The sequence below is a fragment of the Scyliorhinus canicula genome, unplaced genomic scaffold (assembly GCF_902713615.1).
Source record: "Scyliorhinus canicula unplaced genomic scaffold, sScyCan1.1, whole genome shotgun sequence".
Lineage (NCBI taxonomy): Eukaryota > Metazoa > Chordata > Chondrichthyes > Carcharhiniformes > Scyliorhinidae > Scyliorhinus > Scyliorhinus canicula.
This window is the reverse complement of record NW_024056030.1, coordinates 111,593-122,817: the sequence shown is the minus strand read 5'-3', so window position 1 is coordinate 122,817 and position 11,225 is coordinate 111,593. Positions and strand designations below refer to the sequence as shown.

Genomic DNA, 11,225 nt, shown 5'->3' with positions numbered 1-11,225 from the left:
CCGCATACCTCCTGTCAATCTGCAAGATCTCCGCTAACAGTCGGTCCATCTCTGCCCTGTCCATCTTGTCCCTGTGAGCCCGGATTGAAATCAGCTCCCCTCTCACCACTGCCTTGAGTGCCTCCCACACCACCGCTGCTGAGATTTCCCCCGTATCATTGACCTGCAGGTAGTTATGTATACACCTCCTCACCCTCTCGCACACACCTTCGTCCGCCAGCAGTCCCACATCCAGCCTTCACTGAGACGCTGGAACCTCTCTACACTCACCTGTAGCTCGACCCAACATGGGGCATGGTTGGAAATGGCGATTGCCGAATACTGCCCATCCACCACCCCGTCAATAGATCCCTACTCAGTATTAAAAAATCGATCCGGGAGAAGACCCGATGGACGTGCGAGAAAAGGAGACCTCCTTCCCTGTTGGCCTTCCAAACCCCCATGGGTCGACCCCCCCCCCCCCCCCCCCATCTGCTCCATGAACTCCCTCAGCTCTTTTCCCATTGCTGACACTCTGCCTGTTTTTGAGCACGACCGGCCCAGGCCTGGATCCATAACTTTATTGAAGTCCCCTCCCATAACCAGCTTGTGGGAATCCAGGTCGGGTATCTTCCCCAGCACCCTCTTTATGAAATCCGCATCATTCCAGTTTGGGGCATATATGTTGACCAGGACCACCTTCCTCCCTTCCAGCTTACCGCTAACCATAATGTAGCGACCTCCCCCGTCCAAAACAATACTCCCCACCTCAAACTGCACCCGCTTGTTCACCAGAATCGCGACCCCCCTGGCCTTAGTATCCAGCCCTGAGTGGAATACCTGACTAACCCAGCTCTTCCTCAACCTAATCTGGTCCGCTACCTTCAGGTGCGTCTCCTGCAACATTATCACGTCCGTCTTTAGAGCCCTAAAATGCGCAAACACCTTTGCCCTCCTCACCGGCCCATTTAGCCCCCTAACGTCCCACGTGACCAGCCTATTTGGGGGGCACTGCCCGCACCCCCTGCTGGTCAGCCGTCCCCTTCCTGGGCCTGCCCCCTGCCCCCAGCCCCTGCCCCCAGGCCCTGCCCCCAGTCCCTGTCCCGTGCCTCTGTAGCCCCGCCTCCTGGCAGCGCCCAGCCCCGACCTCTTCTCTGCTTCTCAAAAAATGTCCCTCCCTTGTCAGCCGAACCCCCCCCCCCCCCCCCCCCCCCCCCCCCGGAGGGGTCGGACCTGGCGGCCTACGTGGTTGTTGTGCTGAACTCGCTGATGGGAGCTGGATCCTTCCAGGGGCCCCTGGAGTTAGAGGGGGCCCACAGAATACTGGCCAGGAGGCCCAAGCCGAACGAGCCGCCGTGGGCGGTGTTGGTGGGTTTTACCGGTTTGTGGATCGTGAGTGTGTGCTCCGGTGGGCCAAGATGGAGCGGAACAGCAAGTGGGAGAACGCGGAGGTGTGGGTCTTCCAGGACTGGAGTGCGGAGGTGGCTACACGGAGGGCCGGGTTTAACCGGACGAAGGCGGTGCTCCACAGACGGAGCGTGAGCTTTGGCATGTTGCAGCCGGCGCATCTGTGGGTCACCTACACGGACCGGCACCATTATTTTGAGTCCCCGGAGGAGGCGTGGGCCTTTACGCAGGCCGAGAAACTGGACTCAAACTGAGGGTCTACGATGGGGAATTTTGTCTGATAATGTAATTGTGTTTGCTCTGTTTAATGCAAGATGTGGGTTGGCTTTAGGGTGGGTGGGGTGATGTCGTTATGTCTTTTTGTATGGGTCTGGTGGACGGGTTCGGGCAGGGAGGTAAACGGGGAGTGCGAGGAGCTGGTGGGGGGGGACAGGCAATGGAAGTGGCCCTAGGGGAGGCGGGGTTGGGCAGGGCGAAAGCGCGGGCTTTTCTTGGGTTTTTCCGCGCTATGGGATGGTGGGGGCGAGTCGGGGCTGAGAAGCGCAGGCCGTTGCTGGCTGTTATTTTCCCGCCAAGAGCGGGGGGGGGGGGGGGGGGGGGGAGGGGGGGAGGAGGGCCGGCTGATGGGCATGAAGGAGGAGGGGTAGTCCCACGTAGGGAAGAGTCGGAGGTAGGGCGGAAGTCGCCGGGGTCAGCAGAAGTTAGCTGGCTCATGAGAGTGCTCTGAAGGGAGGGGCGCGGCTACGAGGGGTCCTTGCCTGGGGAGGTACCGGGTTGCTGCTGAAACGGTCAGGAAGGAGCTGGAGGATGCAGGGGGTGCTGGAGGGGGGGGGGGGGGAGTTGCCGCCGTGGGGAACTGGCAGAGCAGGGGATGCTGGCCGGGGGTGGCCAAGGGATGGGGTATGGCTAATCGGCAGGGGAGGGGGGCAGGGAGCCCTCTGATCCGGCTGATAACCTAGAATGTGAGGGGGCTGAATGGGCCGGTCAAATGGACCCGGGTGTTTGCGCACTTGAAGGGGCTGAAGGCGGATGTGGCCATGCTCCAAGAGACACACCTGAAAGTGGCGGACCAGGTTCAGCTGAGGAAGGGATGGGTGGGCCAAGTATTTCACTCAGCGCTGGATGAGAAGAGTCGGGGGGTGGCGATCCTGGTGGGAAAGAGGGTGTAGTTCGAGGCGTTAAATGTGGTGGCTGACAGTGGCGGGAGATATGTGATGGTGAGTGGCAAGCTGCAGGGTAAGCGGGTGGTGTTGGTGAATGTTTACGCCCCAAATTGGGACAATGCGGGGTTTATGCGGCGTATGTTGGGCTGCATTCCGGACCTGGAGGTGGGGGGCCTGATCATGGGGGGGGACTTCAACACGGTGCTGGATTCCCCCATTGGATCGATCCAAGTCCCAGACGGGTAGGAGGCCACCAGCGGCTAAAGTGTTGAGGGGATTTATGGATCAGATGGGGGGGGGGGGGGGGGGGGGGGGTGCGGGTGGATCCCTGGAGGTTTGCGAGACAAGGGCCAGGGAATACTCCTTTTTCTCCTACGTGCATAAGGCCTATTCGAGGATTGATTTTTTTTGTCCTGAGCAGGGGGCTGGTTTCGAGGGTGGAGGATGTTGAATACTCTGCCATTGCCATTTCGGATCATGCCCCGCACTGGATGGACCTCGGGCTGGGGGAGGAGAGGGACCAACGTCCGCTCTGGTGCTTGGAGGTGGGGCTGCTGGCAAATGAGGAGGTGGCCGAGAGGGTTTGGGGATGTATTGAGAGGTACCTTGAGGCCAACGATAACTGGGGAGGTCCGAGTGGGGACAGTCTGGGAGGCATTGAAGGTGGTGACTAGAGGGGAGTTGATTTCCATCCGAACCCATAGGGAGAGGGGGGAGCAGAGGGAGATGGAGAGACTGATAGGGGAGATGGTGAGGGTGGATAGGAGATATACGGAGGCTCCGGAGGAGGGATTGCTGGGGGAGAGGCGTAGCCTTCAGGCCAGGTTCGACCCATTAACTACCAGAAAGGCGGAAGCTCAGTGGAGGAAAGCACAGGGGGCGGTGTATGAATACGGGGAGAAGGCGAGCAGGATGCTGGCACACCATCTCCGAAAGCGGGACGTGGCCAGGGAGATTGGGGGAGTGACGGATAGAGGTGGGAAGGTGGTGCGGAGGGGGATAGATGTTAATGGGGTCTTCAGGGACTTCTATGGGGAACTGTACCGGTCTGAACCCCCGGTGGAGGGGGGTGGAATGGGGCGCTTCTTGGACAAGCTGTGATTTCCGAGGGTGGAGGAGGGGCAGGTGGAGGGACTGGGGGCGGCGATTGAGCTGGAGGAGTTGGTTAAAGGGATAGGGAGCGTGCAGTCGGGGAAGGCGCCGGGGCCGGATGGGTTTCCGGCCGAATTTTATAAAAGGTATGCAGACCTGTTGGGCCCCCTGTTGGTCCGGACCTTTAACGAGGCAAGGGGGGGGGGGGGGGGGTGGCTTTGCCCCCAACTATGTCACAGGCGCTGATTTCCTTGATCCTGAAGCGGGACAAAGACCCTCTGCAGTATGGGTCATATAGGCCGATCTCGCTGCTAAATGTAGACGCCAAGCTGCTGGCAAAGATCTTAGCCACAAGAAGAGAGGATTGTGTGCCGGGGTAATTCACGAGGACCAGACGGGGTTTGTGAAGGGAAGGCAGTTGAATACAAACGCACGAAGGCTCCTCAACGTTATTATGATGCCGGCTCTGGAAGGGGAGGCGGAGATAGTGGTGGCATTAGATGCGGAGAAGGCCTTTGATAGGGTTGAGTGGGGGTATCTGTGGGAGGTGTTGGAGAGGTTCGGGTTTGAGGAGGGGTTTGTCCATTGGGTGAGGTTGCTCTATGAGGCCCCGATGGCGAGTGTAGCCACGAATAGGAGGAGGGCGGAGTACTTTCGGCTGTACCGGGGGACGAGACAGGGGTGTGCCCTGTCCCCCTTGCTGTGTGCATTGGCAATTGAGTCCCTGGCCATGGCGTTGAGGGAGTCAGGGAACTGGAGGGGCCTGGTGCGGGGTGGGGAGGAGCATCGAGTGTCGCTTTATGCGGATGACCTGTTGCTGTATGTGGCAGACGCGATGGGGGGGATGCCGGAGGTGATGCGGATTCTTAGTGAATTCAGGGGCTTCTCCGGGTATAAGCTGAACCTGGGCAAGAGTGAGTTGTTTATGGTGCATCCGGGGGATCAAGAGGAGGGGATTGGTAGGCTCCCACTGAAGCAGGCAGGGAAGAGTTTCAGGTACCTAGGAGACCAGGTGGCTGGGAGCTGGGGGGCCCTGCACAAGCTCAACCTCACAAGGTTGGTGGAGCAGACGGAGGAGGAGTTCAAAAGGTGGGATATGTTACCGCTGTCACTGGCGGGGAGGGTGCAGTCCGTTAAGATGACGGTGCTCCCAAGGTTTTTGTTCCTGTTCCAGTGCCTTCCAATCCTTATCCCGAAGGCCTTTTTTAGGAGTGTCAACAGGAGTATTACGGGATTTGTGTGGGCGCATGGGACTCTGAGGGTGAGAAGAGTGTTCTTGGAACTGGTAGGGATAGGGGGGGCTGGTGCTACCCAACCTCTGTGGGTACTACTGGGCGGCCAATGCAGCGATGATGTGTAAGTGGGTAATCGACGGGGAAGTGGCAGCATGGAAGAGGATGGAGATGGTGTCCTGTGTGGGCACGAGCCTAGAGGCGCTGGTAACGGCGCCGTTGCTGCTCCCTCCAATGAGGTATACCACGAGCCCGGTGGTGGCGGCTACCCTCAAAATTTGGGGGCAATGGAGACAGCATAGGGGAGAAGTGGGAGGCTCGATGGAGGCCCCGATACGGGGGAACCATCAGTTTGTCCCAGGGAGCATCGAAGGCGGATTTCTGGGCTGGCACAGGGTAGGGGTTAGGAGGTTGAGGGACCTGTTTGTGGAGGAGAGGTTCGCGAGCTTGGGGGAGTTAGAGGGGAAGTTTGGGCTCCCCCCCGGGGAACATGTTTCGGTACATGCAGATTAGGGTGTTTGCCAGGCGGCAGGTGGAGGGGTTCCCCTTGCTGCCCCTACGTGGGGTACGGGACAGGGTGCTCTTGGGGCTGTGGGTTGGAGGAGGGAGGATTTTGGACATATACCGGGTAATGCAGGAGGTAGACGAGGCATCGGTGGAGGAACTGAAGGGTAAATGGGAAGAGGAGCTGGATGAGGAGATTGAGGAGGGGACGTGGGCAGATGCCCTAGAAAGGGTGAATTCCTCCTCTTCCTGTGCGAGGCTTAGCCTCATACAGTTCAAGGTGCTGCATAGGGCCCACATGACTGGGACGAGGATGAGTAGGTTTTTCGGGGGCGAAGACAGGTGTGCTAGGTGCTCAGGGAGCCCAGCGAACCACGCCCATATGTTCTGGGCATGCCCAGTGCTGAGGGAGTTTTGGAAGGGGGTCGCAAGGATAGTGTCGAGGGTGGTGGGATCCAGGGTCAAGCCAGGCTGGGGACTCGCAATTTTTGGGGTTGCAGTGGAGCCGGGAGTGCAGGAGGCGAAAGAGGCCGGTGTCCTGGCCTTTGCGTCCCTAGTAGCCCGGCGGAGGATCTTGCTTCAATGGAAGGATGCGAGGCCCCCAAGCATGGAGGCCTGGATCAATGATATGGCGGGGTTTATCAAATTGGAAAAGGTGAAATTTGCCCTGAGGGGATCAGTACAGGGGTTCTTTAGGCGGTGGCAGCCTTTCCTGTCCGAACGGTAGGGAAATAGGCCGGCAGCAGCAGCAACCCGGGGGCCGGGGGAGGGGGGTGATGTGGTTTGGGGGGAGGGAGAAGTGTGTACATGGGTTTGTGGGATGTGGCGGGTGTTATCTCTTTCCTTTCTGTTGTTTGCTTTTTTTTTGTTTTCGATTTAGTAGTTGCTTTTGTAGGGGGGTGGGTGTTGTTCTAGGGTTTTTACAATGGTCATTCTGTTGATATTGTTTTGTTGTTTATATTTTGTGAAAACCTTAATAAAAATTATTTTTTTAAAAACATAGTTACTCTGTATCAAAAATGTCTAATACTAATAAAAGCAAAATACTGCGGCTGCTGAAATCTGAAATAAACACACATGTCCATCCGAGGCAGCTGCAAAGTTCCAGTGATGCCCAATGTGAACTGGAAGAACACCTCAGCTTCCTATTAGGCACTTTCCAGCCTCCCCCATCTGCCTTTACAGCCTCCCCCATCTGCCTTTCCAGCCTCCCCCATCTGCCTTTACAGCCTCCCCATCTGCCTTTACAGCCTCCTCCATCTGCCTTTACAGCCTCCCCCATCTGCCATTACAGCCTCCTCCATCTGCCATTACAGCCTCCCCCATCTGCCCCATCTGCCTTTACAGCCTCCCCCATCTGCCTTTACAGCCTCCCCATCTGCCTTTACAGCCTCCCCCATCTGCCTTTACAGCCTCCCCCATCTGCCTTTACAGCCTCCCCCATCTGCCTTTACAGCCTCCCCCATCTGCCTTTCCAGCCTCCCCCATCTGCCTTTACAGCCTCCCCCATCTGCCTTTACAGCCTCCCCCATCTGCCTTTACAGCCTCCCCCACCTGCCTTTAGAGCCTCCCCCATCTGCCTTTACAGCCTCCCCCATCTGCCTTTACAGCCTCCCCCATCTGCCTTTACAGCCTCCTCCATCTGCCTTTACAGCCTCCCCCATCTGCCTTTACTGCCTCCCCCATCTGCCTTTCCAGTCCTCCTCCATCTGCCTTTACAGCCTCCCCCATCTGCCTTTACAGCCTCCCCCATCGGCCTTTCCAGCCTCCCCCATCTGCCTTTACAGCCTCCTCCATCTGCTTTGGTGGATTGGCTGTGCCAAATTGCCTCTTAGTGTCCAAAGGTGTGCAGGTTTGGTGGCGTTACGGGGATTGGGTGTGGTAGTGAGCCTAGGTAGGGAGCAGGAGCTCTTTCAGAGGATCAGCGCAGACTTGATGAGCCGAATGGCTCCATCTGCACTGTCGGGATTCCATATCTGTAGGTGGATTGGCCGTGCTAAATTGCCCCTTAGTGTCCAAAGATGTGCAGATTAGGTTGAGTTACGGGGTTTCAGGGATAGGGCAGGATCCTGGTTAGGGTGCTCTTTCAGAAGATCGGTGCAGACTCGATGGGCTGAATGGCCTCATTATGCATTGTAGGTATGTATTCTATTCTATTCTTTTCTATTCTACCTGGTCTTCTATTCTGCCCCACCTCCTGTGTCCCTTTTCAACTATATAATTCTGTCCATTCCTACCCTACCCTCCTATACTGCTGTGAAGGATCATTTAAATGATGTACTGGTAAACTCGGTTTCTCTCCACAGATGTTGGCAGACCAGCTAAATCTATCCAGCAATGTCTGATTTCATGCTGACAGTAATGTTGCCCATAACGACAGATCTCAGCAATATGGTAATTGAAGCAGAGGAAATGGCAGAGATGGTTACAAATCACTTGTTCTCGGTCTTCCTGTGGAGGCAAAGCAGAAAGATAGACGCGGAAAGGAGGTTCTGTGCGGATCTGCTCACTGCCGCCTTTCATATTCACTAACGGGATTTGACCAACGGAATTGTTCACATCTTGTACAAGGAAAGATCAAATCCAATTGGCATCTCCATTTCAAATCCGTTGTGAAGTAACGATGACGAGGACACGTCATCACATTCGCCGATTGAAAACCGGACAGAAACATTATCAAATCTTTCACATTAAACGTGAGACAAGTTAGAATGATTTAAGTTTGTTGCTGGAAGTTATCGGAATCTCGGGTGCTGCAGCCAATTCTATTTACTTTTACCCCGGCCTCAAAATGCACTCAGCAAAATCAGAAATGCTGAATTGTCCTGATGCAATGAGATGGAAAATATGTTCGCATTTTGACAAAGTTCACATATTAGCGGTTCGTTCAGTCCACAACAGAATTGAATGGGTTTACAGATGCAGGTTTAATCACCGTCTGAAACATGCACATAAAGACAGACACAAGCGATTCTGTGACTGAAGTGGAGGAAATGGCAGAGATTTTAATAGAATCCATTTTTTAAAAATCTGTCTTCCTGATAGCGAAATAGGAAAAGCCACTCGGGGAGATGAGAAAAACGAGGCTCGGTACAGATCCTGTGGCGTCCCTCTTTCTTCAACACGAACGGGGTGAAGGCGTCAGAATGTCTCAGACACAGAACAAAAAGGAATCTAATATAATGAAAATATCATTCTCAAATCTCTACCTGTAAAACTATCCCATTACATTTCAATGCTGACTGTGCTCAATCACAAATGAGCACAATGGGGTTTGTATTTCCCAGTGACTCGAATTATTTTCTTTGTCAGTCATGTTTGCAAATCAATGTATATTTCAGAGTCTCACTTACAAATGAGGATATAAATGTCGGATAAGATGACGTTTTGAGTAACGGAACAGATACTGAGTAAATTGATTGATATTTTTGAAGCAACATGAGAATGATGTTATTACTGAGTGAGCAGAAATCATTCCACCCTGAGACTGCTTCTCCATTTGAAAATTCATTTCAAACCAAATAAAGTGGAGGACTGCAGCAAAGTGATCTCAACAGGGCTTTGTGAAGTTCTAAAAATCATTCCCTCTCTAATAGACAGACTCTGTGAACAGGCTGTAGATCAAATATAATTAAATTCTGTATATCAACTCAGAAATAATGAAAGATGCTTGATCGGGAAAAAAACACCTTCATAAATTCGGTATGAAATCAATTGCATGATTATACATTGTTTATATCGTAAACTACATAATTTCCGTGTTCACATCTTCTGGTCCAGTGAAACTTGATCATTAAGTCAAACTGGGCGTGGATTCGACAGAAATTCCTTTTTCAAAAGCGAATTGGACGATCAGCTGTAATGGAGAAAACTCAAGGCCGTTTAAACAGAGAAAAACATTGAGACTAATAAAAAGATTGTTCTTTTGAAAAGCTGGTCGAGGTGATCGAAGTGCCACTTATTGCGTTTTGCCATTTTATGGTTATATTGATTTATTAGTATCTCTGCAGCATTCCTAATGAGAACAGCCGAATTCTAAAAAACAAAGGTCCCAAAGTGTGACTGAGTGACAGAACAGTGTCCGCTTTCTACACAGGCTCATTAGAGTGAACATCAGCCAGCGGTTTCTGTAGTGTAGTGGTTATCACGTTCGCCTCACACGCGAAAGGTCCCCGGTTCGAAACCGGGCAGAAACATTATGGCGATGAATTGTATTCTTGCTGTTTTCTGTTTACTCATTAAGAGAATCCATGACCTTACACTCGTTTCAAATGATATCCTACAAAATCCACCATTATGGGGACTGGAAGGAATCGGTCAGAGAGTTCACACGTGTTAAGTGTGAATGGTTTTCCAATGAGCTGCGACATTTTCTGATTCGAATAATAATGTTAAATCAATTTCTCTGCCGCTTCTCTAAGCTTTTCAGCCGAATTGAACTCCCTCAAAAGGAGTTTCTTCAGTGCAACAAGAATGCAGGTTTCCTGATCTCGGTCAGAGGGTCAAACTCGGTGTTTTGTTTATGTGGTGTAGTGGTTGTCATGTTTACTTTACACTTTTAAAAAAACCCTGGATTGGTAACGGCGTAAATACATTATCGAATCCCATTCGATTAAGTGTTTGGGAAAAGTTGCATAATTGACATTTTCATTGTCACACATCCCGAATAACCCTTGAACTGAGTGAATCTGCCGTGTGGAACCCCGGTCCCCAGAGCTTCAGCCTGATTCTCTGCATTGCCAGTTTAGTGACAATAACACAACTCAACACCAACTATCACCCCCAGTGAATCCGCTCTCGATTATTACCTGAATATAATATCTGACAAAGCAAATGTCATTTGCTCTCATATATGCCGGAAAATGCATTCAGGAGAAGCAGAAATGCTGAAAATTGCCGGCACACTGAGCAGGAACATAGATGCTCCTATATTGACTCGGCACAAATATTAACAGTTCGTTCAATGGCGATTAATGCAGTTTAGAGGCTGGGATTGTCTCTGTTAATATATTAAATTGATTAACACTAAAAGACCGGCTGGGAATCCTGCAGTAAGTAACTCACCCTCCCCCCCCCCCCCCCCAGCAGGCACAAGTCAGGAATTAAATGGCTCAAAGGGCAAAGCTGGCTGGGTGGATTGGCCATGCGAAATGACTGGGTTACGAGGGGTGTGGGCCGAGTTAGGGTGCCCTTTCCAAGGGTCTGTGGCGACTCGATGGGCCGAATGGTCTCCTCCTGCACTGTTGGGATTGTATGATTCTACCAATATTGATCTCCTTCAGTTCCTCCCTCTCACTAAACCCTCCATTCCCAACATTTCTGCCATCTGATTTGTGTCAGTTTCTGTCTCTTTAGAAATTACTGGAATTTGTCAAAAAGGCTACTAAAAGTAAATCTAATAATCTAAACGATCAACTGAATTGGGTAAAAGTTATTCAATATGCATTTTTCATGGACTTTGCAAACTGATGTCGAAAGGTTTACCACGAGCCAGCCAGGAGTCGAACCTGGAATCTCCTGATCCGTAGTCAGGCGCGTTATCCATTGCGCCACTGGCCCACAGTGAAATGCAACTGTTACAAATTGGTTCAATACGTCACCCAGACTATTTATCCCAAAGTGCTTCACAACTCTGGGGGAAATTCTCTCAGGATCCCCCCCCCCCCCCCCCCCCCCCGGCGGATTGGATTGGAGTCGGGGTTGAATTTGGTGACAATGTAAAATACACCAATGCTGTTCCCAGCCTGGGAGGTCATCCCCGAAAAACAGAAAGAATGGGCTGGCAGTTGTGGGATCGTGTCCAGTGTCTGTCTGTGGGGAAATGCAGTTGGTGAATGGCCAGGCTGGA

At 52.6% G+C, this 11,225-nt stretch overlaps 2 non-coding genes across 2 annotated transcripts; one reads left to right on the top strand and one right to left on the bottom strand.

Annotated features, from left to right (window-relative positions):
* Window positions 1-9,500: 9,500 nt before the first annotated feature.
* On the top strand, window positions 9,501-9,573 carry trnav-cac. Its single transcript has one exon. It is a non-coding gene; the product is annotated as a tRNA-Val (tRNA).
* A 1,290-nt stretch (window positions 9,574-10,863) lies between these two features.
* On the bottom strand, window positions 10,864-10,936 carry trnar-acg. The gene has a single exon. It is a non-coding gene; the product is annotated as a tRNA-Arg (tRNA).
* Window positions 10,937-11,225: the final 289 nt, after the last annotated feature.